The following is a 27331-nucleotide window of genomic DNA, read 5'->3' on the forward strand; positions in this document are numbered from 1 at the left end:
TAACATTTTGCAGCTGAATACACAGCCTTAACAGTGTTTTGATCTTCCTGTAGCAGGACATGAGAAATGCACACGAGAAAGCTGCCTCATGTTCTAACAAGACATTTCCTACCAGGCAAGCATTTTCCGAGCTGCATTCTTTGTTATTTGGAATCAGCACAGTGACAAGGACAGGACTCCAGAGAGTTTCGGCAGGCTCTAGGACAGAGAAAGTTTCAAGAAACTATCAAAGTTCATAGTTTTCCTTATTAGTAGTGCCAGTCTTCCCCTTTTTCTCCTCTTCCAAGCCCTGTTAAACTGCCCATGTGGTTCTGATCCTAGCAGTTGGCGAAGATGGGCTCAGCTCTGTCTGTAGTTGTAGTCATGGTGGTGCTCTAGTTACCTGCAGTCGTACAGAATCATGACATCTGTAAAATTCTCAGATAAAAGCAATCTAAATAGTCAGTCCTGTTTAGGCCTTGCATGCCGTATCTCCACAACCACCCCGAGAACTATGGAAATAGAAATGCTGAATAGACATCTTCCCTTGGAGCTTCAAGACAATGCCATTATGTAATCTTTATATTTTAAAGATGCCAGGATTCTTTACGTAGTGAATCACCTATCATATTCTGAGTGATTGTAACTTGGACAATAATAGCCTTTCTGCATGTGTTTAATATGGAGTTGAGGAATATCATATCTACTGGGGACAGTTAAAGAGGTTTGGTATTTCTCCTTATGGCTAGATGGAAACAATTCTGGTGCCCAAATTCCATAACGTTCAGTAAAGTTCTAAAGGGACAGAAATGTAAAATCAATTATACAACTGCATGGTAGTCTATTATGTACCGCATATTATATTATTTCAAACAAACCATGAAGAATCCAAGATTTTTCTTTTTTGTGGTAATTTTGCATCTGTCTTTTTTTTTTTTTCTATGAATATATTCCAAGGTCAGAGTGTGGGTTGGGCTTTTTTGTCTTGTCTCTCGTGTTGCTCTCACAAGCCAGTAAAATATAAGGGAAAGTTTAGATTCTATTAAAAGAAAATGAAATACCTAGAGTTGTACTGAGTGGAAAATACATCAGAAACAAATTATTTTGCTGGGCTGGTCAGTCAAGTCTTTACAGTCCATGAGCATCTGTGACAGCCCATGGCAACCCTGAAAAAGGAGAGCTCTTTACACCAGTGATCTTTAAGAAGAGTCTGAAGAAACAGACTTAACGTGCATTTTTTCTTACTTTCCCTTCCTGTGTGGATATTGCAGTTGTGTCAATTAAAATTCAATTGCTTTGGAGGCAGAGGGACTGAAATGTTGCTATCCACACTGGGGGACAGAAAGGACCAAGGAGCTATACTTCATGTGCCCTGAATGAAGAGTCAAACCCATTCTCCATCTGGCTAATGGAAGTTAGACAGAAAAGGATGTAGAAAGGTGTTTCTGTCTTGAAAGAAAAGGCATGTGACTCAAGGAAGCCTTCAGTGTTGTAACAGGGTTACAGCAGCCTTACTGAAGCTAGTTATATTAGGAACTGAGTCTGACCGGCAAAGGAAGACCCGCAGGCAGCAGGCAGGCAGGCACACCTGCGTGCATTTGTGCTGTGGGGAACCAGTTATAAGTAATCCTCTTGCCTATATTATTTCTGGAGATCAGTAGAAACCTCCCAGCAATTAGTTATTTCATTCTAGAATCTGGAAAGGACTTTTAAAAAATTCGTACTCGTGACTGTGAAGTTCCAGCTGTGCTATTAATTACAGAAAGTGGCAGCAACGCTTCCCTTGTTACATACATTTTTCAGCTAGGAAAAGAAGCTAGATCATCCAAGAGAGTGGTGCCATTCTCCCCACTGAGCATCGCTGCCCCAAGATTGTCAATCTTGATAGAGCAATAGTGACCATTATTCAAGAGTAAAACCGTCATTAAGCAAAATTTTTCAGTTATGAGTCTTACATGAGTAAAGCAAACTTTTCAAGCTAATATGCTTGAAATAATAACTAGCATCTTTGCAGATGATAAAGAAGAAGGAACAAGAATCATAGTACTATTTCTTTAATAAGCATTTGCCAAGTGAATCATTTTTCTTCAGTCTTTAAAAAGAATGGCTATCATTACCACATCCCATTTAAGCATTCAAAGCACAGTGAATCTTAGAAACTTTCCTTCTTTTATAGAACTTAAATGACGAACTATTATTTACAAGACTGTTGTTCTATTTTCTGGAAAATTATCTACGTTAATTATCTGTGTTTCTTCAAAAAATATATGTTGGCTATTCACTGAGAAATGTTCTCACTAAGGCGTGACATCAAGGAGAGTCTTTTTTGCCAGCTGAAAATTGCACTCCTTCACAGCAACCCATCTTATTCTTTACTATTAGTTGAAGGTAGCTATGTGAACTAGACTAAAATGTTCACTGCATTTTTTCAGTGTGAATATATTTTTTCTGCTCCTGTGTAGTTGCCAACCTGTCTGCTCTCTCAAATGTTATGGGACTCAGACAATTTCTAATGATGACAAAGTGATTCAATACTGTCTATGTTTATTTCTCCAGGAACAAGTTGCTTTAGCAGAAGCACATTTGCAATGTGCATGACCTCTGCTCTCCTTCACAATTCTTTTTGACAATATGAGGAGCCGGTGTAGCATTTTTAATAGGTGCTGTATTAACCATTGATACCATTATACCTATCCAGAGGAAACGGTAAAAAATTCTCAAAAAGATGTATTTGATCCAGTCTGAGATTCATTCTTTACATGAAGTGGTCAAGCAAATCAGAGAAGCCCCAGAAGCCTGTTTCTGAGAGACAGTGGCTAAAGCTTGAGCTGATTTCACCTGGAATTGTGGATCTGAGCTCCTCTCTAAAAAAGAACATGCAGAGGAAAGGGAATCACTAGCACCAAGTTGATACTTCTGGAAGTATTGGCTCAGATCTGTAGGACCACCGTGCCTATACCAGGAAGGGGAGAGAAGTGTCTTTAACATTATGTCTGCATTTCTGAACTTCTGGGGCCGCGCAGTTCATTGATGTAATGCAGAACAGCCCCAGGACATTTCTGCCTCTCCATGGTCCCTTAAAAGTTATGAGCAGCCAAGAAAAACTGAAGAACTGAGTACTAACCAGTATTAACCATACAATAAAGTTGGCTGAAGATGTAAGCTAAAAATCTCACACTAGTGGGTGGTACAGGTTAGCAAATAATGACTTTTTAATGACCATCTTTTCCTTATTAAAGAGACACTCTGTTTTTGTCCACCTTTGCCACAGCAGGACAAGAATACAGCTGCTGTCACAGCTCTTCAGAGTAGCTTCTCTGATCTTCAGAGGGAAAGTTTTCTGTCATCTTTCTAACAAGTTCCATTTCAAATCTTTCTATTTAAATCTGAAATGCTGAAAAAAAATATTATTTTTCTGACTTCTGCATTTTCAAATCAGGTGAGCATCTCTTTCCACTGTTTCTAATGGAAAACTGGCTGAAATGACTCCCATTCATCCAAGCAGCAGCATCATTCACTCTTTGAGCATGAATGTGACTTCAGCCTCTTGCACTAGAGCAATACAATTGTTTTGCACTGCATCACAACAGATATTCATGAGTGCTTGCTTCATTTATTTATTTATTTATTTAGGCAAATGACCATAGAATTAAATTGACATGATCAAAGAGAGATCTAGAGCCTGCAAAGCACTCCTTAACCAAGAAGAGCCCATGTTTTTGTTTAAACTACAGTTTTAAAATAATTCTTTAAAGCAGTTGTTTTAAAGCAGTTAGTGATAGTGAGAGACACAAACTGGAACTGCAGACTTGACTTTTAGGGAGTCTTGGTTGAAGACCCAGAATGTTGTAGCCTGCCTGGCCCTGTTTCCTTAAAACAGTACGAGCAGATTTCAGTATAAAGGCACTTCCAAGTTTGGAGACATACATATTAAGTTCTGAGCGGAACCTGCTTGTGTGAACTCATCACTAATTACTATCCTGGTAGTAGGTTTTGGAGTAAAAGGGAACAAAAAATTCTCACACAAATCCTGATAAAACAGGTGCTTTTGTGATCAAAATGAACTGCAGTTTTTGGCAGCTAATACTGATTAAAGAACTATGGGTTAATAGTGAAAATAATGTCTATAGTCTGATTGTACAAGCAAGCTATTTTAAGTGTTGCTTTTGGAAGAAATGTATCAGCATATTACATCTTAAATCATCTAGAAAAATGTGTTCCTTGGGGTTTTTTTTTTCCATTGAATGAAATGTTGTGTAAAACAGAGAAAACAGTTCTACCTCCTTATATGTTTTTGGTGTGTCTTCAGGGCATTGCTATTTATTTTGCAAGGTCACTGTAACTGTATGTTATTCATTTCACTGAATTTTTTAAATATGGCCCAGCAACTATCAATGAAAGTGACTGATTGATCCAAATGCATACTACTTTTGTCTATTGTAGGCTACAGTCACTGTTATTTCATTACTATTTCCCTTCACATCAGATTTAGCTGTTTTGCTTAATTACAGCTTTAGAGGCAGTAGACTTGGAACAAATTCCAAAATGTAAAAAGAGTCCAGATGATTAAAAAGTAACAACCGAATAAGAATGATTATAAAAATAAATAGTGAAAACAACTAAAAGCTAAAAAGTGACACTGCAATTTTTTGATATCCAAGCATAGTCTTGATGGCTGCACATTAAAAAATGGATTTATTCAGTTTTTTGGTCAGATTGTATACTGGAGAACTACGGAGCTGTTTTTTTAAAGGAAGAAGACTGGGAAGATCATTTAATCTCCATTTCACGTTTCACACACATTTTCTCTTACTGTGATTGCTGAATAGTGTACAGTGCTCCAACACAGCAGAAAGGGTTGGTCTTTAGTCGAAAGGGGTTTTCGTTCAGACTCCCATCCTGAAATTTGGATTTGCTCATCCAAACCTCCCTCCCAGTTAACATGTGTTCAGGTTCACGATCTCAGATTATGATTAATAGAGGACTAGGAGCCTGTCAGGAGACAGCAACTTGCTGGGGCTTTTCTGGAAAAGCAGTCTCAGCATGATTTTGTACTGTACATTTGGCAGATGTGGTAACTGCCTACACTGCAGCAAGTTCCCCTTTCACATCCTCTGCTGCAGCTGGGGTGGAACGTTCTTGGAAGACCTATTTCCATGTCTGCGCCCCAGCCCCTCCGCACTCTTCTTCGTGTCTCGCAAGGTCATAAAATTACATGGAGTAGAGCGTGTGTTTATGTATGTATGTGTGTATGTATATGGATATAGATGCATTGTGATCATGCATGCTTCAACACCATCCTGTTCTGTTTTAAATGGGATGAAAGTGCATCTAAAACACTTTCACAGTACCCATGTCAGCCCTAGAGCCAACAGCCAGCACGTTATGCCATGTCTGAACTTCTCTAGGAGGCATTGCCTGTGTTATAACCGAGAAATGATTATATTGCTGAAAGCTGCCAAGCCTAAGGGCCCATGCCCTATGCATGCCTGCAAGGCTGGGTTGTGTGTGCCACCCGAACTGGCTGCTTGAGTTAAAATTGCCCTGATCGACACATGCAATAAGGCTGTCACAGTCTGACATATGTGTCTGTTCAGACACCATATTTTGATGCATATATGATTTACTTCCATTAATCTCTTGAATATCAGCCTCACACCAGTGAGAAGGGCCTGCCTTCTCCTGAGAAAGTTAGCCCAGCTAGGACATTTGAAAAGGGTATCTAGCATAAAGCTAATTTTAGAATCTCTGTGGTTTAACCTCTGCTAGCCAGTGTAATAGCTAACTAACTGTGCTATCATTTATGCTGAACATTTAATTAAAAGCAATTTTCAGATTATTTACTCCAATGGTTTGGGCCATGGAGTGATGTGCCAGCATTCCAGCCACGATACTTCCGACTGCCTGGGAGCTGCAGGCCCGGCCCTCCTATTCCACAGAGACAGCCGAGCAGCAAGGTGAGGAAGGAAAATCCCCAACTCTAGCTCATGTTCATGGGTAAAAAAAGATTGCCAAACATCTAGAATATGTAAAGGAATAGAATCAGATGGCAGGAGAGCAGGAAGCATCCAGGAACATAGCCAGATGCTGTAAATTCCATTTTCTAGTGCAAATAACAAAATATACAGAGGAGGAAGCAGACTGATAGGAATAGAGAGATGGAAGGGAGCCAGTGCAAAGCACTGAGCAATAAAATCATATCAAACACAGACGAATGTGTTCTAAAAGATGTACACTGTTCATTTGAAAGCAGAGCTATTCAAATGCCACAAGATATGAGAAGTATCTATTGATACTAATCCTTGCATCATAATGTCAAAATAGATTTTGAAGTCTGCATTGGTTTTATATTGGGGCCTGTAAGATCTGACCAGTGCACAGCTAAATAAGTGTTTAGAAGAAGCTTGTGGGAGTGACTTTCTTAGACACTTCCTAATCGTATATTTTTAATGCATTTAGTTATGTTTGCTATTCAAAAAAGATTTGCATTTTCAGGGTGGATTTCAGGATAGGCAAATAAATAAGTAGTTTTAATTTGCAAAACAAGAGTTCAGAATAATCTGTAGACTTTAAAGTAATGCAACCTGTCAAACACAAACACAGAATTTAAGTGTATCATAAAAGAAAGCTGCTGAGATTTTTTTCAGATTTTGCTCCTGCTTTCAGATTTAAATGTTGGACATCTTTCACAGAACATATGATTTTCAGGAATGTGGGCATACTGTTTATTTTCACAAAAATGTCGAGCAGCCATGATTGATTTCAATGAGAAATAAGAATACTCGGCATTTCTGAAATTCAAGTTAAAGCTGACTATAACCATGTTAGCAGGAGTAGGAAGCAGTAGGGGTGGATGCACAAACCACAGCAATTAGTGGTGAGGACCTAACATCTGCACTCTGCACATCTCAGGGGTTTTACTTAAAGTTAACTGTAGTTAACTACAGTGGACTTCAGTGGACATTCAGTCCTGTGGACTGAATGTCAATTAGCAGTTGGAGCCATCTTCTGATGTCTCTTTATTCGGAAAGAATCTAGTTCACACACTTCAAGAGCATTGCGCAAAGAGACCAAAGGTTGGTAGGTCAGGCTAATCCGAAGACTTGTTTCAAAAGCACGTTCTTGATCCAAACCAAAGTACTCTTGTAGCTGCATCTAATATTTTGCAGAAATTGGCCTAAATGTAAATTTCAGATTTCCACACTTTTCAGAACTTGGAACAATACTGACTTGGACCTTCCGGTTTGCATTTACATGTGGCAAAGTTGCCCCATAGCCTTCACTCCTAATTCTCTGTGGATCTGAGGACTCTCAATACCTACTGATTCCAGTAATGATTGATACTCAGTATCAAACAAAATGAGTTTCTTATGCCTAGGGAGAAAATGATGCAGTAAGCTAATACCTTTAACATTTCATAAGTGGTAACAGCAGACTTGTGCTAGGGAATCAGTACATGTTTATAATACTTTTTCTGAGTGCAGCATTTTGAATTGAGATTTTCTACAAATAACACTGCTGGAGTGCTGATTGTGTGGTATTTTGGCAGATTCATGTGCAGGCGTCAAATAGGGAAAAAAATGCCCATGTAGCTGCTGTAACATGTGATCACTGAGCAGTACAACATCCAGCAATAAACATGTAAAAGAAACCACAAAGGTTGCGTTTGTTCACTCAATAGCATGGGATTGGAACCAGAGTAACTGGATAGTTTAATATTCACATATATAACAGAGAAAAAAAAAACTCGTCACTACATGGAGCAAGATTTCATGAGAAGCTGGTTTGCATCATCTTAAACTTGTTTGAAGTGATAAGGTTCTTCTCAGGAAGAGGAAAGTGAGTGATAAAAGCAGCTACCTACTATGATAGCCAACAGTGGGATTACGAACAAGACCCTCTGCCCTGTACAGGATACACCACTTTTAACACATCACAGTCAAATAGGATTTCCTCTTTCTCCGGGAATCAGTTTGTTTTGCTGCTTGCCTGTGACTGGGAGGATGGCCCCAGACCTCTCAGATATACAAGGAAAGTCTAAATCAGCAACAGAAATTGGAGACCTGCAGAATGACTTGCCGCTGGCGTCCCTCACAGCTCCCTATGGTATTTTGTCAAGCATAGCTCAGCCAGGCCAGAGTATCTGAGTGAAAATATTCAGCAGTGGTAAAAACAAAAGCCCACTTCAAATGGATGAACTTTTCAGGTAATAGCATAATGTCAGCAGAGTCTGAGCACATCACAACTATTGCTGCTTACTGGCTGTTGCACAATAAATCATCACCCAGCTCCTTGTCTCTTCCTTGGTGCAACCCAAGGTCATGACCAGGCTGGATAAACTAATCTGTCAGCAGTTCCCAGAAAGTCTCCGACTCAAGGCACAGACCTCTGGCCCACTGAGGTGAGCAGCTGTGCCCAGGCTGGGCTTTTTGTATGAACAAGGGAGGTGGTTGCACAGCAACTTAGAGGATGCTGAAGAACAATAAAATGCTCTTCATTTCTTCCCTATGCCAAAAAACCCACAGAAGTTCATTCTTTGCAGCAAGATTTACAGAAGAGTGGAAAACTTTGGCCCGTGTACGCTTTTGGTCCCATTGAGAGGTTTTATTCCCTGACCGCATCCAGGTATATTGGCCAAGATGAAAAGCACCATCACAGTGGTGTAGCCTCCACAGCCCAACAAGTGATATGCTATCAGTGAACAGAAAAGCAAACAAATAAAGTATATGACTGAATAGTTTCCATGCACAAACAGCTTGGCAAAGGAGCAACATATTAAATGTGCAGCGGAGCCTAGATTTTCACTTAGTTAATTGGAAAGAGGCTTGCTAGTACAGATGCCATGACAGTGATTGTCTATATGCAAGAACCCAAGCTATTAAAGGAAATTCTCATACAGGAAAATCAACAGCTTCAAGCTGTTCGGACCAGTCACATTTCTGAGCACATTCTGCTTGACAATGTGAAAAATGCATCAAAGATTTATTGTCACAGGAAACTGACTGCACATCTCTTTCATTAAATAACTTATATTGTCATTTGTAGCTAGCAAAATAAGTGAACATTAAGTTAAATGACTTTTGAGCCAAAAAAAATGCACTTAAGCTACATTCTTTTGCAAAGTCTGGAAAGCCTGGGTGAAAAACAACTATTTGTCTGTACAACATCTTGTGAAGGAGACCACTTTCCTGTATATGCCAAACCGGCTAACACAGTGTGTATTTGATGGATCCTGAAAGAACAGAATGTCTCGTTCATTTACATACAGTAAACACATGTTTCATCCAAATAGAATTGCGAAATAGTTTTGAAATCCTTCTTTCATTGCAGCTTGGAGAATGTTGGCTAACAAGAGTCCCAGAAGGTTGTATTGTCTCTTGTTTACATGGGAGGATTAAATTACAAAAAATGTTTTGGAAAGATCATTTCTCTTTTGTTTCTTGAGCACTTCATTTCAATTAAAGTACTATTTCTAAGATTAAGCCTTAGATACCTCCAGGATGCATCTATTTATAAACTTATGCTTTAAAGTAAGACAGCTAGGTTGCCATACATATTGCTATAGCCTGTCCTTACCAGCCCAGTTTAGATGAAATTTAGAAGCTGGAAACACTTCTGTCTAGCAGTCATAATTCTGTCTGCATTTATCTGGCACCAGCTTTGCTTGCTCTTGCTTTTGATTCATTCTGTATTTTCTTCTCCAAATATTTTCATACGCTGAATACCTATAGTGCTAATGCTGACTGGCTGGGTAGTTGTAATTCTGACCACTCATGGGAGTAGATGTTGAGGCTGTTCAGTACTTTGCAGGATCAAGTCCAAAGGAGAAAACTGGTACAGATTGGTCTATAAACTCAGCATAGCAACAGCAAACCAACCCTCTATAAAAAGCTGCCTTGAAGAAAACGTCTAGTAAAATCTGCAAGTCCCAAAGTTTCCCCAGGACTGATGCTGCAGAGCAGTCCAGGCGATAAGGCATACCCAAAGGACAAAAATCAGAGCTGAGTGGATTTGCTATTAAGCTTTTACTTCAAAACCAGAGTATAATTTTGAAATAGTCATTAAGTGTAACAAGCTTGGTGGTCTCTCTTCAGTCTCTAGTGGCTAGGGGAATCCACATCAGAAAAGCACCACACACCATCTGACACAGTTGGCAGTCGTGGCGGCATAAGAGGGGCCCAAGGCTGAGCCTGTAGCAGCTGTGGTATAACTTCAGCGGGACATAGTAGCCAAGAAAACTGTATGCTCTAATCAAACAGACCTGGCTTGTGGAAACCATCTCAGTCCACAAAAGAGTAAATTCTATGTGTGATCCAACATAAATTCAAACAACGCTCACAATCTTTAACAGTACCTTTCCTCAATAAACAGCTTTGGTAAGATTCTGTGTGTTTTCAGAAACACTGTAATAATCTATGCAAACTTCTAAATGCAGTGAGTGGACTGGCCACACACAGAAGCGGGTCAGACAGAGGCCAAGTCTCATTCACCCCTTCAACTGCATTACAGTATGTGTAGAGTAACATTGGAAAGGAGGCAAGAAAGGACAACAAACAGAAAGCGATGCAGCCAAGAACAGCATTTTTCATCTTTAACATTAATACTTTGTAAATTTTATGATAGGTTTCTCATTATGCCCTTAAACAGATCTGGTAATGAATTACATAAATCATTTAATGTCCTTGTAGCATTGCCATATTAAATTGATTTGTGAGTGAACTGAGGTGCTGGGAAAGCCTCCGACCCATCCAAAGGTGCAGCTCCTTTAGGGAGAGCGCTGGGTGGCTCCTGCAGGTGCAGCAGGACTTCCTACCTGGCCACGGCTGCTGCAAGGGACCCCGCCACCGCACAGCCCACGAACAGTCCTGCAGGCACAAGTATTTCCCTGCTTCCTTCCAGACCTCTTCTGCTCCTCTATTCTCTTCAGGTCCTGCAAAGTTCAAACTTCTGCTTTTGGAGAGTTGTAAAACACAATAGGTTAAACCTGCTAGCATCAGGTTTAGTGAAAGTGTCACCAAAACTTAATTTGATTGTCGTGGCCCCTTAAAGGTGTATGGTTACCATAGGTGTATGGTATGGGAGAGAATCTAATCCAGTCTAGCTCTACAGCCACACCAGCCAGTTATCAAAATCAACAACTACTACTGTAGACCACGGGCAATCTGGAAAGATAAATTCTTTTACGATTTGCCTTTATCAAGAGAATATGTCTTATAAAATAGGCCCCAAATGTCATTTGTTTTTACTTCAGCTCATACTCTGTGTGCTTCCTTTTTCTGATAAAGAAAATAAAATGTTCATTAAGTATTTAAGGAACTGCATGAGTCAGAGGAAGCGTGCACAGGCTTCACAGTGCAGGGTAAAGCACTACTGTTAAATTTATCGGTATCCCATTAAGAATGACCTGCGAAGCCTGAAAAGAGTAGATTTTAGCCATGGCTAGCTCTTTGTATCTACTCGGAGTAATTGCAAGACTGAAGCTTTTTATTCTATGAGTAATCAGGAACCATAGAAATGTTGATGAAAGCAGTAGCTTAATGCTGCTCAGTTATGGTACGTGCATAGTCATTGAAGGATCAGCTCTGAAAATTCTTCTGCTCTTTTAAGGCAAGTGGGAGCCAAGCAAATGCAAGAGAAATAAATAGAAATTTTCAGTACGTAATCTGGATGTACAGGTCCTCCTAGAGGAAGAGCAATTTAAACAGCTGTTACTGTCTTCCACAATTTCCTTCTTGAGAAATCAGTGTCATAAACTTCTATAGGAGTAGAGCCTGTGTTGTGACTCAGTAGTTGTTTCAAGCTGTACATAATTAGGCTAAATCTGCTGCAAACATCCCTTAGTTTCTAATTCAGATAGAAATAATGCAGCTCAAGTATAATTTGATTTACAGCTGATGAGCACCTTGGGAGGTGCTTTCTAAAAAGAGGGCATTGCAGAAAGTCCTTAAGGGAGTACTGGGGTTAAATATACTCTAAGAGTATAAAGGAATTCGGCAAGTGGGAGGAAGGCAAAATCAAAGAGTTTTTTTTTTTTTTTTTTGGTAGAAAGACTAAATTCAAAGGCTGCACTCAGGAAAAGGTTTATAAATGTACTGATTCCCTGGCAGATTAGATATATGAAAGAGCCCCTATAGCTAATGAAAGCCAGTTTCAAGCCAACGGCTGCAGCTCACTTCTAATCACAGCTGAGAAGCCTGTGGCCAGAGGGACGGCAGGGCCTGCCGGGGGCTGATGGAGGTGTTGTCCACGTACTTTAAAAATATTCTTAAACATCCCCAGCAGTTCATCTTGGGCTGAAAAAGTCCTTTCACAGATGGTCTTTAGGCCATAAATTTTGAAAGATTATCAAAGGAAACAAAACCTGTTTCTGTTGTTACTGTTTCCTGCCCTTACAAGCAGCGCCCCTGTGTGAGCAGCGTTCATCTGCTTCGCTGAGCCAAAACCAGGGGCTCAGCAGCAGCAGTGCAGCAATTCAGCTGCAGTGCACTTCGGCCTTGCTTAAAGTTTACCTTTTTTTTTTTTTGAGCCTGGAAAAGCCAGAAATAGCACCGCTGTTCAAAGTTAAAGGCCAAACAGAGAAAGGCCACTCATTGCACGTGTTTCAATCACTGGCTGATAGTGACTGCTGCCATTAATATTGTGCAGATTTAGGCATTTTTCTCTCCCCTCTTACGAGCATTTCAGATGTGTCTTTGGTTCATTTTTGCCAGTACTGTAGCGTAGCTGTCCAGCTAACTGTAGCACATGATCAAAAAGGGGAGGGGGGAAAAAAAAAAAAGGAAAGACTATATTGAAAGCGCATCACAATATGAAAGCCAAACTTGGCCGTGTCTTACCTTCCGTCCGCCCCGAGAACCGAGCCCTGAAAGGCGCCTGACACTTGCGCGCGTCAAAGCTGAAGATGGGGCACCTGCTGTGTGCTGAAGGAAAGAGGCCTCTCTGCTCGTGCCTCAGTTTTAACGCGTTTCCTGTCCTCTCCTGGGGTGCAGAGGAGAGCCCTGCCCCAGCAGGGGAAGGAGCGCTCAGGCAGCGCGGGGTGCTAACACTCGCCTGAGCCGAGCAACCCTGGTGTCGAACTTCCACAACCACGTTAGGTGCAGAAATGGTCGGTTCCTTCCCTTTGTAAGCTTTTTTTCTAATAGCCAACCACCCCGTGCGGTCCCCGTGGGGACATAACGTCAGGGCTGCCGTCTCTGACTCCTCTGACAGAGCACGAATGGCAGCGGCAGGGAGAGCCCGGCCAGAGCGGAGACGTGGGTAGTGGTGGGCTCTGCCCCAGGCTTTGGCGGGCACCAGGCAGTGGGGGGACGGGTCCCCTAGCAGCTCGCCCACGTTTGAGAGTCAGCTGAAGCCTTCGTATAAAGGATCTGAGGAAATGGCGAAGCCTGGCTTTAGACACAGCCTTTTTGGGCTCAGTACCTGCATGGGATGTCTTCAGTGGTTTGTGATCGCCGCCTCAGAGCTGCCAGGTTGTTTGGGGTTGTATTTGTTTTTCCTCTTACGCGTGTCTCCTTTACTCTTTGATGTTCTGGTTTTCGGTATTTCTGTTCCGCTGTCCCAGGCATCGCCCAGAAGTCACGGTGTCTCGTTCACGCGTTATGTGACAGTTGCTCTGGAGGGAGCTGGTATTTCCCACTGTTCACAAAACAGCGATGCTTTCCTTTTCGTGTTTGCCGGTATACAATTGCTAGTTCACAGATGAGCACTGTCTGCAGCATTTTTGCCAAGCCGTCTTCTTCCCGCCCGCCGCTCCCTGGTCCCAAGTGGCGGGGAGCACCCGGCAAGGCCGACGCCACGCAGAAAGGCTGGATAATCTGCTCTTGTGGCAGGAGAGGGATGTTATTTGAACTTGGTGTAGAAGGTAATGAGGTTTTTGCAGTGCTAATGATGAGACTTTTAATTTGGTAGTGTTGATGCTGGATTTTTTTAACTGGCTGTTATTTCCAAAGCTTCACTGCTAGGAGTAAAATCTTCGGCCACTGTAAATTAACACTGACTTCCCTAAAGTTATATTGATTTATACATGCCAAGGCCCGGGCTTCGTATCTGCAGCCATCTGCTAGCACCTACTAGAATTTAAAACTTGAGAGAAGCTTTTTTTTTCTCTTGCCTCCTGCCTGCTGACCTCAAGGTGTGATGAAGCCTGTGCAGTCTAGTCATACGATAGAAAGCTGTTGTTTTAAAACGTCAGTGTTTCTAGTTTGGCCCAGCAGACAATCAATCTAACTTTGTACTGGACAGCTCGGTCCCATTAGTTATAATGTCAGCGGCAATGGCAGGAACGATAACCCTCAAGGGTTAACGGAAATGTGGAAGTGATGGACGTTTTTATATGAGTGCGTCAGGCTTGAAAAATGACTGTGAGCTTCTCAGTCTTGCTAGGTCAAAACCCTGAGTGTGCAAAGCACCTCCCATCCTAGCAGATAGGGTTCAGGGGTGCAGCAGTACTCACCCCTCCCATAGCAGTTGATAAGATACAGCAGCTCCTGGGCAGCAGTGATTCCCAAATCCATCTGTACCATCTCACAGGCTTCTGTGACGGTTCTCAGTGGACAAAAAAGCACAATTGTGCAAGCTGGTGGAGTAGGGTCTGGGAAAGGGCAGCTGGGAGGAAAAAAATGAGGGAACAAGACGGCTACCTGACGTTATGGCAGCAACAGGGTGGCCCATCCGCCCCCCAACACGGGCAGTGACTCTCACCGCCAGCTCAACAGGACTGAGCCACGTGACTGAAAGGCAGTTGTAAGGGCACTGCCAGGAAACATGCTAAAACCACCAGGGCACTTCATCCCCCACCAACACTGCAACAAGCAGTGATGCCCAACCAGGTATACTTAGGATCTCCTGACTCACTTAGTGCCATAACAGTCTTCAGCTGAGATCTTTCAGAAAAGAAAGACATATACGGCTATGAAGCATATAAGCATATACCCTACTGCAGTACCCCTCGAGCAAGTCACAGCCCGGGATTTGAGACAGTGATCCTGGGCCAGCCACCGCTAACTTTTGCGCTAGACCAGGACTCTCTTCACTCCAGAGTTACCTCCCTTAGTATGTCCCTTGCCAGCCCTCTTGGCCCTGGCACAGCCCTTTGCTGTATGCATGTGCTTTGGAGAAGGGGCCAGGTGACTCCCAGGGGAAGAAATGCCGATATGCAGAGTACTGTCTTTGTGCCGCTGCTTCCTCGCACAGGCCATACAGGCACAAGCCATACAGAGCTGCTCCTCCCATATTGCAGCTCTCCCTCTAGAAGTGTAAAGTAATGAACAGTAATTTCCTTATGCAGTGCTTTTACAGTTTATGAAAGGAGATACAGTCCAAAAAGTCAGTATGTTAATCTCCTTTCAGGCAGCTCTCCACTCCACTCTTGAGTATTTCTAATAGGCACAGTAATCATGCAGTACCAAAAACACTGCTCTGCCCTTTTGGTGACAGATTGTAACGGTCATAAATAATCACTGAATCCATGCTAACTAAGAGGAGCTCATTCCTTTGCAGTCCCAATAGTGTGTCACTTCATGATCCATCACCGTGTCTCATCAAAATGAATTGGTCTTTTATCTTTCTGTTCCTGCACATTAGCAGCCATTTCCATTTTCCTCAGATGAATTTTATAACAAGGTTCAGTGACGGATTCCTTACAGAAATGGTTTCAGATTTTCCAAGGCACAATGGAGGAGAAAGAACGTCACACAGACGGCCTGACGATTTCTGCAATGCCGTCGGGGTTGCACAGACTGAAAATGTTTCCATTCTAAAGACTCTGCTTTGAAAGAGCTGCTTCACCTTCTGAGTTGCTAGTGAAATAACTACGTTCATGCCACACTGACATTGGTACCGCACATTAAAAACTGACATGAAACGGTTGCATTTGACAATATGCCTTCCACTGGCATAGGGTTTTCCTTCTCAGGTTGTAGACATTTGCATGGCATAAACAAAGCTGCTGCTTCATCTCTTTGAGAAGCCCCCAAATCCTAGTCTATTGCACATTTTCGCACAGATCGCTTTGAGCTTGCTTGGATGAAAAGCCAAGAAGCACTCCTAAAAATTATCCGAGATAGAAGTAAATGTACTAATGATCACTGTTTTCCCAATATTTGTGTCTAAACTGATGGCCAAATGCTTGAACTTTAAATAAAAAGAGTCTAGACACACTGAACATTCACTCCCCAGACAGTTCACTTTAGTGTTTTGTTTGGTTGTTTTTTTGTTTCGTCTCATTTCATTTTCAAGAGCTCTCAGGAGACTTCATGGGACTTTTCTTGAAAATCAGAAGTAATAGCTAGTTCTGGCTAACATTTCTACAATTATAATTGTATTAATGAAGTGATTCCTTTTCTACTGTGATAAAAGTGAGTTCAGCATCATGATCAATATTTTCCAGGTCATGTAGAACTGCCATAGGGAGGAAAAGTAAGTCTGCTCACTAAGCATTGTGCTGTTAAAAGCACTGCATAAGGAACTCTTTGCATAACCAAATAGTGCTTTAGGTTATGTCAGCGTTTTATCCAGTGGACTCACTTCATTCTTCCTTACACACACTTCATTCTCTTCTCTTTCATATCTGAGCAGAGCCGTTAAATGGGGCACTTTATCACAGAAATCATTTGCAAAAGATTTTTAACGTTTTGTTATGTATTTTCCATAACTCTCTCCTCATTACTGATCATTTTATGCTGTTTCAAATTATTTCCCTTCATACACCTTCAGAACTTGCAATGAACTTTCAGTTTCTGGGCCCATGGGGGACACACATCACTAAAAACACATCCATTTGACACACTGTCCTGAGCACTTCCATCCAATAAAATCAGCTATAATCTGCTGCACACAATTTCTGGAAGCTGATTAGATTGCATTGCCTAATCTTTTCTCACAATTCATCTTGCAATTTTCTTTGAGGCAAAGCCTCCCCTCCCTTCCACCACCTTTCTAATAATCCACTTTTCCATTATCCCTAAATTGAAGTGATAACAAAGTTTGAGTGTTGCATTAGGTAGTACATCAGGTAATGAAAGTTATGCACATCTTGTGCACTTCTGCCTCAGTGCTGGTAATATGCCTACACTTTTATGGCTTCATGTAACGCCAGATGCCTCCTGCAGATACTAGCCCACAGCAGTGGCAGGCCATGCCCAATAAAGGAAGGACTGAGCTATAGTCAGCATGTTTGCATGTGGTCCACTCAGACTTTTGTTCAAATGTTCTTGTGTCCCTGTTCTCAGATATTTTGACTCTCACATTTGTAGAAATCATGCAGAAGAAAGGAGGAGGCAAGGTGCCTAACTTTTTACAAGAAGGTGTTATGTAAGATCAGAGTAGTGAACAGGAACAGGAACAGGAACTGCTTTTGTGACCTGTATTCTAGCTGTATTCTAGCTGTTTGCAAGGTGGGAGCAGTGAGCCAGCCCTGGGAACGAGTTGTGTAGGAGCAGTGAGGAGCTTCCATCTTGGGTGCACTTGGATTCAGTGGTGGCTTGGGTTGTGTGATGTTCACGTGGGCACACACTGCAGGTTATTGTCCATGACTGTTGTTGTGATCTCATATCGCCTGGTCTTAAACTTTAAACTTAAACTCTTTTTCTTAATACTCATTCTCTGATAGTTACCAGCATTTCCTGGCTCTGTGCCAGCTTTGAAGAAGATGAGGTAATTCAGTCCAATGAAACAGACATTTTTGGCAGGAAAAAACATGGCTACTCTTTTGCAATGGCTTATTCTTCCCTTCAACTGCTTTCTTTAGGTGCAATGATGGTCTGCAGAGAGGGTAGTGTCAACCCCAGATCTGGCAGACAAGGCAGCAGTATAACCCATGGCTTCCTTAGATAAATCACATTGAGAGTTAGGAGTAAAAGCTGAATGTCTATTTAGCAGGAAGAGTGCACCTCCGCATTGTTCACTGTATTGAGCCCATGTGGAGTAGTACCTTTGATGTATAAAAGATGAAAGTCTTTTTTTTTTTTCAGTTCTGAACTTGTTCTATGACTCTACAGTTAAGCGTCTTTCCTTTACAGACTAAGAAAATTTTGCATGAGTGTTGTTGGATTTGCTCCACAGGCAAGCTGTTTTCATTTAAGATGTCTTTGTGTGCTGGCAACCTTGTCTGAAGGTTATTTCATTTTATTCTCCTTGATCAAATGCTATTCACAAAACGGTGGATGTCACGACCCAGTAATCCCATTTAATGAAATGCAATGTCTCCTGACTGGCTAACAAAGGGAGATACCATTCAAACATAATTATTGGACCATAGCATTCAACTCGTGACTAATATCAAATTTGAAATAACTCTTGGTTTTCTCCTTCTGTTCACCTTGAATGAACATTAAATTGATTAATAGATCTAGATATCATCAAAGGCCTGAGAATCTGCACACACACTATAATAAAGGCAAAAATCATTGCTGATGGATACATTTAATTCACTTCATAATGCATACTGCTAATTCCCTTGTCCCTTGAATGATCTCAAGTTAATGATGTTACAAATTTATCTCCTCAAAATAATTAACTCTTATCAAAATCCACTATATTTAATTTACTCAACCATAACAAGCTGGTGTTCCGAACATACTTACAGTTTGTCTTTCATATCAGAAATATGAAAATAAATGGAAAGAAAGAGGACCTAGATCCATGAGTGAAATTTAAGATCAGCACTGCAACACCCAAATCTTGTTATCTTGCTACTTACAAGAATCTATAGCCTTGAGTGAGGTTCCAGCCACAGGAAAAACAACATGCCTAACACCATGACCCACAAAAAGCAATACCCTACCCCACGTTGGCTGCTGTTTGGAGTACCAAAGAGAGTGTCTGGCCAGGACCTACATCCAGGGCAGCAGGAGACATAAGCTCTTGTGCAGGATGGGAGTTAAGGTTCCTGATCAGCAGTGTACTCTCAGGACTTCAATAATCATATGCCCAGTAAACATTGAGATGCCCAGATATTTTTATTGATGGGAATTTAGGCATCCCAACACGGTGTTTTTAGCCATGAGTTTCGTACTTGGCCAGTTAAGATTGACATGGATTAACCAGCTAATGACTGGGAAAGTGATCAACTCTTTAGTACCAACATATCCACATGGCAAAGAAAGATTACCTGGCTGCTAATGTTGCAGCTCCCAAAGTGAACAAAGAACAGAGACCATAGACTGTACTGGTAGAAAGGGCTCCTGGCATTATTGGGCAGAGAAGAATATTAACCTTTGTGTGCTGATGACAGTACTAATCAGTAATTTAATCCAGCCTGTTTTAAATACCCTGGAAAGTCAGAAGAGAAGGCACTCTGTGCTTCCCTTCCTTTCTCAAGGATCATCTGCAGCTGCTATATGTTTCCAAGCAGCTGCAACATTTGTCCAAGGAGGATGAAGCAATCTGTTCAGTGTCTACATACTGGTCTGAGGAGTGCTTAAAAAAATCCTTTGTGATGATCAGCCCTTTCTAAAATTCCTTGCTAGGGGCCAGGTTCCACCTCCATATCTCACACTGCAGAGACCTCAAACACACACACACACACAAATATTCATGAATACCCAAAACCACATTCACCACTATGATAAAAAGCCAGTGGTGTTTCTCAGCACTGGCTGGAAGGGAAGGAGAGGGAAAGAGGGCTCAGGGCTGACCTACCTTGCCACTGAAACAAGCAATAAAGCTGCCATTGCTTTCAAAGCACAGAGGTCACCGTTCAGCACTTCTGAAAATTTCCTTCCCCAGAGTCTATAAATATCAGCAAACACCATTCAGTTTTTCTTCACTTGCCTATGGTGACTTACAACAGCCTTATTTGTATTCACATCCAGGATTTTAAGTACAAATTCGTGGCCGCCTGCTGCCCCGGAGCCGAGTCTGTCTGAGCGGAGGTCAACAGGGCTAGCTGTCACCACCGAGGTTCATTGCCGGCAGCTCCCTGCCAATGCTGAAAACGAGCCACCGCTCCTGGCGTCGCTGACACCAAGCAGAAACCTCATTACCTCTTCGCACTCGCAGGTAAGAAGAGCCTGCCACACAAAGTCAGAGACAGACCCTATTGCAAACGCATGGGGGGGGAAGTCAAGGAATTACCAAGAGGTAACAGGATGGGTTCACCATTGGCTGAGGGAACGGTGGGCCTCCCCGTCATGGCATGGGGGCTAGTCAAAGCTTTGGCTCGAGTAGCACGTTTGCGGCATCTGGCTCTACAGTATCCTTGGGGTGGGGGGGTACGCAATGATCAAACAGTAAGTCTTATGATAAACTCACTTTCTTGGATTCCTGGAATTGGGGATTTTTGGGATGCTCCCCAGGGATACCATGAGAGACAACAGTCTGTGAAAAAAAGTGACTCCTAAAAAGCACTCCTAAAAAGCGACTGCAGTGGCTAACCTACAAGCTCTGCGGTGATTAATTGTAGGGGTAACAACAGAAAAATAACTCTGCAACAGTAAAAACATTCTTTTAAAGGGTAAATACATCTAAATGTGAGTGAAGTAATTAAATATTTAAGTGAAGGCTTCAAACAAGTGTCTTTTACCCTATTGGGTGTGTAAATGCCACCTATATTTTACAATTTTATCCAACTTACAACTTTATGCTAGTGCACAAATCCAGCATATGCTAAAACTAATGAAATCAGTACTTATGTACATATATAAACCACCCCGGAGCAGCTAAAGCTTGCTATTAATGAAACTATTAAAGGCAGACAAAACAACATTCAAAATAAACTAAGAAATAATATGATGTTTACAGTTATTAAATAAGTTACAAACAACTTATTTAGATGACCACTCTGTACTTCTGTTTTACATGTTTATTGCACTCCACTTTCCCTCAGAATCACTGGAAAATCAATTAAAATTTGTCTGATAGGATCATACAACTTTTGGGGGAAGAAAGCCTGAATCTAGCAGAATGGATGAGGTTGTATTTCTTCCCTTACTTATTTGGCAAAGGCAGTTTTATTGACAGCCTTGATGCCCAGAAATTTCTATTGACCAGATCTCTGCAGCGTGAATAGGTATTTCAATAGTTCCCAAACTGTTACAGGTCAGCGCCTCCAAAAAAATAAAAGAAAAACAGCAAACCCAAAATGTGAATGATAAAACTGCTTGGTGCCTTTTACAGCAAAAGGGGTGGGCAAAAGTCACTGGCACGTAAACCAAGGGAGGGCTGGCAAAACCTGTCTGTCCCCAGCCCACCCCGTGCAGCTCAGGCGAACGCCCGGCACCGGTATGGAGCCCAGGACCGCGGCTGCCGCTGGGACCTCGTCCTGCATCCCTCAGGCACCAGGACCACTGCTCAGGAGTGTGCGAGGCGCCCGCAGTGGGGCTGCAGGCTGGGAGAAGCCAGCGGTGAGTATTTCTCCAGGCCAGATAAACGCTGTTCCTGCAACTGCTTTAACCAGTTGCAGCCCCACGGACAGCGGAAAATATCTGAACTATGTGACCACCTGGCAAATAAAAATTTTTCCTTTTGAGGAGAAAAGTGGAATACCATTAATTAAAAATATTTAAAATACCATTCAGCGTTTGGTTGGGTTGATTGTTAAAACAGCATAATGTGGTTGATGGATCCCTGGTGTAAATTAGCCATTTGCTTCCATAAAAAGGTATTATGCACTGCCGCTCTCCTAGGCAGACTCTCTGGGCTGCACTGACAGATCTAATCAGGTATTTAATTGCGTTCTTTCAAAAGTGAACAGGAAAGGTATTCAGTGACCACTGAAGACATTTCCAAAGGAAAAATACTCACTTTCTCCTAAAGAAAATGATTAGTTCTTTTGGGGACTATGTTATTGAGAAGGATTGGCCGTAAATGTGGATTGCAGATGATTTACTCTATATCCTGGGATTCTGGGGATGAGTCATATTACTGTACCAGACAATGGCTGGACAAATCAAAAAAATCTGCTTCTGTTACTAGGAGAAAGAAATATATAGCGGAAAAAAGCATTCTTCAGTGTGCTGATAAAAGCAAATACATATTCAAAAGACCTGTAGAACCATACTTGTTTACAGCACTAAAACAAAAAAAAGTTTTCATGTCTAAAATTTTCATATTGTCATATATATATATATATATATATATATATATATATATATATATGTATGTATGTATGTATGTATGTATGTATATGCATAGATATGCACACACCCGCACACACATGAATATAAAACTGTACATTTTGAAAAAAGGTCCCAAGCTCTGGATCACTAATGGACAGGAGGCAAATTCTAGAAATTTGCTCAGTTTTGATCTGGCTTATGACACTCATTGATGAATAACAGCATCATTTTTAAGAGTTCAGTTGTGATAAAAACCTGAAGGTTAACTGTCATGTTTCTGTGCTATATCAGAGACTGTAAGGGACAGGGGTGTTCTGCTGAGAAAAAAAAGTCAACCACTTGCCACGTGCTGGTATCAAGGAATATTAAGTATCTTCTTCCAGTTCACTGAGCCCTCACAGATTTAAGATAGACAAATATAGCTGTCTCTAGCAAGGTAATACAGAGTGCAGGCTATTTCAAGAGGAAGTCTAGGCGAAAGCAAGCCTGAGGAAAAATGCTGAGCTAAATTCAATATGATGTTGTTGTTAATTTCTCCATTCATTAAAGTAGACCTTAGGAAAGGAAAGTGAATTTAAGCTTTCCGATGTGTGAAATATACTTGAGAAGCAATTGAATCAGGCAACTACTGACGAGAAAGTACAGCAGCAGCTGAGTTAACATTTTCTAAGACAAGTCTGAGTTTTAGGAGCGGCCAATCCAAGCGGCCACGAAAAGGAAAATGTGAGAACCACATTTTGAAATGGGAAACTGGCAAAAAAAAAAAGATTAATATACTTTTGGAAGTGTGGCCCTTAGGTATGAAACTACTTGAGTGAATTTTCAGCAGCCTGAAAAGCGCCGTGTCATTAAAAGTAGTATAGATCTATGGACAATCACTGTTCATACTTGGCTCAGGATAAAGAAAAGCACTTCAGACATATACTCCATTGAACAGGTACTGCTGTTCACAAGACTGCTTAAGCTGCTTTTACTTAAACAGAAGCCCATCATAATATTACAGAATACTTTAAAAGTGCTCTGTAATTAATTTGCAGAAATAAACTAGCTAACGATGGCTGAATCACGGACTTTTGTTCTGCAAAACCCCAAGGTGACCATCCCTCAGAGATGCTCAGCCCTGGAGAAGTCCCAAGGCAATGCAGAGCTGCAGCCTTGCCAGGTCCGTGCAACGGCCTTGCGCTCAGGTCCTGCCTCTCCTTCCTCCGTCAGGCTGTCTCCGAGGGAATCCACTGCTGATGGCCTGACACCTTGTCCTGCTTTTCTAGGAGTGATGTGGAGGGTGCACATCTGAACTCTGCTTTCAGCTCCCCTTCAAGTCAACAGCATGAGCATGTTAGAGTATTTCTCTTACTGCAATCCCCAAAACAGTGCTTTTGGGTGCTTTCCAAACCTCCAGAGAGGTTACCTGTTTGGAAGGCAGGGCAGCAGCAGCCCCTGGAGGCATGCCAAGTCTTCTATGAAATATCAGCAGCACTGCCACATGAAGGTACCAAGAATGTGACAGAACTAATAACGGAAAATGCCACTAACGTTTCTATGCAGTTAGATACTGTGCTGCTTCTGGCAGGCAGCAATAATCAGATAATCATCCATTCAAAGCTAGACTGATGAAAAAGAGACTCTAAATAAAATGCAGCTAGTGCAAGAGAAGAATGCAAAGGTCCAAGTGACTGTCCCCCTCCTTGGGGGGTCGACTGCTGTGGGGACCCCGGAGCCTGCTGAGAGCCATCGGCGCATGCAAAGTGCTCCTGAAACCGCCCGGTCTCTAGCAAACAAACTCTGCCTGCTCCAGCATTTTGCAGCATGGCCTACTGCTAAAATAAAGAAACGTCTGAGAATGTGGAGAGATCTCCATTCAGATAAATGCTAGGACCAAATAGTTGTCGAAGGCTGAGCCCGAGCAGGTAAATGGCAGCTATTTTCCTGGAACGCTGGCTGTTGCCGTTGTCTCAGCACAGCTGTACTTTCAGACATCAGGCAATTCAGGTTTAGGTGCTAAACAAAAGATTTAAGGAAGGAGAATCTTCCTGAGGGAAGGAGAGGAGCCAGGACAGATTTCTGAATGAATGTACATGCTCAGAGTTAAAGATGTGAAAATGTCACCTGCTTGGGACATGTTATTTTGGGAGAAATCCAGACTTAGTTGTCTTTCTTCTACCAAGTCTGTAAATGTTATTCTGACTCCTCTTTTAGAAATAATATCACATCTTGTGCAAACGGAGACTGTAAAAATTTAAATTAGCTACGTGCTTTATTTGTATTATTTATTTGTGTTATGATGCTGTGAAAAATTGATTATACATTCAACCCTCACAGCCACAGAGTGGCTGCAGAGTTTAATGAGGACACAGCTGAGATGCTGGCTGCAAATGCCACCTGGCTTCCACAGTGTGATGAGCTGAAAAGAAAAAATAGATGTTCTGAGCTGGTCTCGATTTTGGAATGATTAATAAAAGGCAGCTCCAACACTTGTGTTAGGAAAGTGGACTGATGAGTACCAACTACACTTTCCTGTCCTGATTAATCCCTGTTAATAATGCCTGGCAATAAAAATGCAAAATATATTATAATTTAAATAATATTGACACAGAGAAAAATTATTTCAGATTTGCAGATAGACATGGGGTGAGGTAGGCTTTGCACACGGATGTTAGGATAGTACAGAAGAAATGGTATGAGCTCAGCAGAGGCCTCGCGCACTCGGGCCGGGGTCCAAGGGCAGACACCTCTGTGCAGGTCTCAGTGCAGCTGGTGAGCAAGGTGGGAGCAGACCCCCAGCTGCAGCCCCACCGTGCAGCAGCACAACGACTGACCTGGCCACCACGCTCAGCCCGGTGGGTCCCCTGATGGGAGGAAACTCAGTGCTGAGGAACTAGCCCAGGAGCAGGAGGGAAGGAAAGAGAAGAAAGGAGTGAAAGAGAAGGAAGGAAAGAAGGAAAGAAGAAAGGAAAAAGAAAAGGCAAGAGAGGGAAGGAGAGAGAGAGAAGGAGAAAAGGAAAGAAAGAAAGGAAAAAAGCAAGCAAGCAAGCAGCAAAAGGTTTGCATCCTGTCCCTGGGCATTCTTCATCCTGCTGTAGGTCATTTCAGCCAAAAATGTCAAACTAATTAGGAGAAAATAAGATCTAATATGAAGCCGAAGCCTGAGACTGCAGCCTCATCCCCAGGTGAGGTTTGGTGATTCTTTTGCTGTGGAGTAATTTGTGTTTTCTTTGCTTTTTGTTCCTCTCTCTGGTTTTAGCTGTCATCAGGAGGGAAAACAAGCCCATTCTGAGGATATTACTGAGGTATTACCTTTAATGGACCAGTATTCAAGTTTGTTTGTTGTTTATATTAAGAGGAGCCTGATCTTGTTAAAAAGGCTAATATATGCTGCAGATAAAATCCTATCTAAAGGTCTTAACTGTTTGGCTATTTATCTACCATGGTGTTGAATTTAGTGTGTTATGTCTGAGGTATGCTGCCAAGGATAGATTTAGGTTGTAATCGCTGCAAGAGAGGAAGCTGAGCTGTCTCCTGTATGCAAATCACTGAAGACGTTAATGGCCATCAGCAAATAATAAATAATCCTCCTAATAACGCCAGGACTCGTTTCTTGTCTGTACCAAATTCATTCTTAGGAACAAGTTGTAACTGAATGTTACTGTTTTTTTTTCATTTATATAGAAATATTCATTTAACAGACTTTGATCCAATTAAATGCTTTTTTTCCCCCCCCGTATTTGCCCAGGTTTCACAAGAATAAGATATTCTACTCAGGTATGTGTATATACACTATAAGAAATACACACGCTCACATCTACTATTAGTCTTTGTTCTGCACCTAATATTTTTCCAGAAAATGTTTTTGAATAGGAATTTTAGGCAGCAGAAATCTAAGTTACCCATATAGCATAGCTGAATTCCAGAAGTTATGGCCATGTGGCCAGATATGCAGCTTGATAGTTTCTTGTCTCACAAAATTGTACCTTCTCACTAGCTGTGAGTGGATAAATCACTGCCCATCACAAACCTTTCTGAGCTTGTGTCACTAATCTCTTGTAATACAGAGGCTCACTGTCTCCATTCATTGTCCATCAGATTTGAAGGTACCTTATTGATACCACTGGAAAAAAAAATCCTGTTCAGTTACACGAGGTCATTATCTGGGATGAGTCTGAAACTGCCATGGAACTGGAGAGTATAGGCACCAGGAGTGTTCAGCTAAATGAGTACTATCTGTGCTCGTTAAGCTGATGATGTTTACAATAGATAACGCTGCCTGAAAAAAAATAAATTTTGTCATGGATTTGCTATATTTGGCCATATTTTTCTGTGCAATGTTGGCAAAAGTTTAGCTGTTTTACATAATTACTAATAATTCACTGAGATACAGATTGGAAATGTTGAGGTTTATGACAGCAGATTAAGTGGCAGTGGTGTGATTTGTTTGTACATATTTCGGTACTGCATCAGTAGCCAAAGCATATACTGAATTCCTGGGTGACTGTTTTGGTACAAGCAGTAACATAAGATTTATTCCTTTTATCATTTGGCAAGCCACACATATTTGGATAATAAGTACCCAAACACAATTAGCATTGTAGATTACATAGATTAATATAGTTAAAGTAGTTTTGAGATAGTTAGATAGTAGTTTTGAGATAGGAAAATGGAGCAAATATAGTGAAACATCACTGCACTGTCAGGAGTTCAAATACAGTGAAATATGGAGTGGAAATATGACAAGTAATAGCAGTAAATGCAGACACAGCTGGAATGGTACTGGAAAACAGGACACCTAACACTGATTAAAATCTGGGCGCACTAGGTAATGTCTGATGCCAGTGTTGTTTCTTATAGTGGTCTCCATTATGGTTTAACAAAATAACTTCTGTGAGACCAAAAGCACATTAGTGCTGGCGTACCAGCAAGCCCCACTTAAGGAAGAGCCCCCTCTGCCCTTAACCTTTGCAGCGGGCTTCCTTCTCTCCAGCAGCTTTCCAAGAAGTACAGGTGATCCAGACCCTGTAGAAACACACAAACCCCCAGCCTGCAAGCTTTTCAGTATCATTGCTTTCATAATATTTACACTGGCTATTTTTTAACATAAAGGAGATCAGGAATTTACAACTGTACCGAGGTAAACATGAGGAGCTTGGCAAAACTCTCTGGGCTTACACTAAAAGGACCTACTGTTAAACAACAAATACCATTGGTGGCAATATCCCATCGAAGAGTAATGCTGGACAACTCTGAGCACATTTGCATTGCACACTAAAAAAGGTTGCCAGGCTGCCCTCTAGACCAGATGCACC

The 27331-nt window shown here is 41.6% G+C and overlaps 1 long non-coding RNA gene across 1 annotated transcript in view; it reads left to right on the plus strand.

Annotated features, from left to right (window-relative positions):
- The window catches only part of LOC104144644 (uncharacterized), a 210887-nt gene that overhangs the window by 173844 nt on the left and 9712 nt on the right, over positions 1-27331 (plus strand). The window contains exons 3-5 of the long non-coding RNA XR_011142930.1: positions 19791-19977; positions 21163-21320; positions 25276-25321. This is a non-coding gene — a long non-coding RNA (uncharacterized lncRNA). The remainder of the gene's footprint in view (positions 1-19790; positions 19978-21162; positions 21321-25275; positions 25322-27331) is intronic.

The sequence above is a fragment of the Struthio camelus genome, chromosome 9, assembly GCF_040807025.1.
Source record: "Struthio camelus isolate bStrCam1 chromosome 9, bStrCam1.hap1, whole genome shotgun sequence".
Lineage (NCBI taxonomy): Eukaryota > Metazoa > Chordata > Aves > Struthioniformes > Struthionidae > Struthio > Struthio camelus.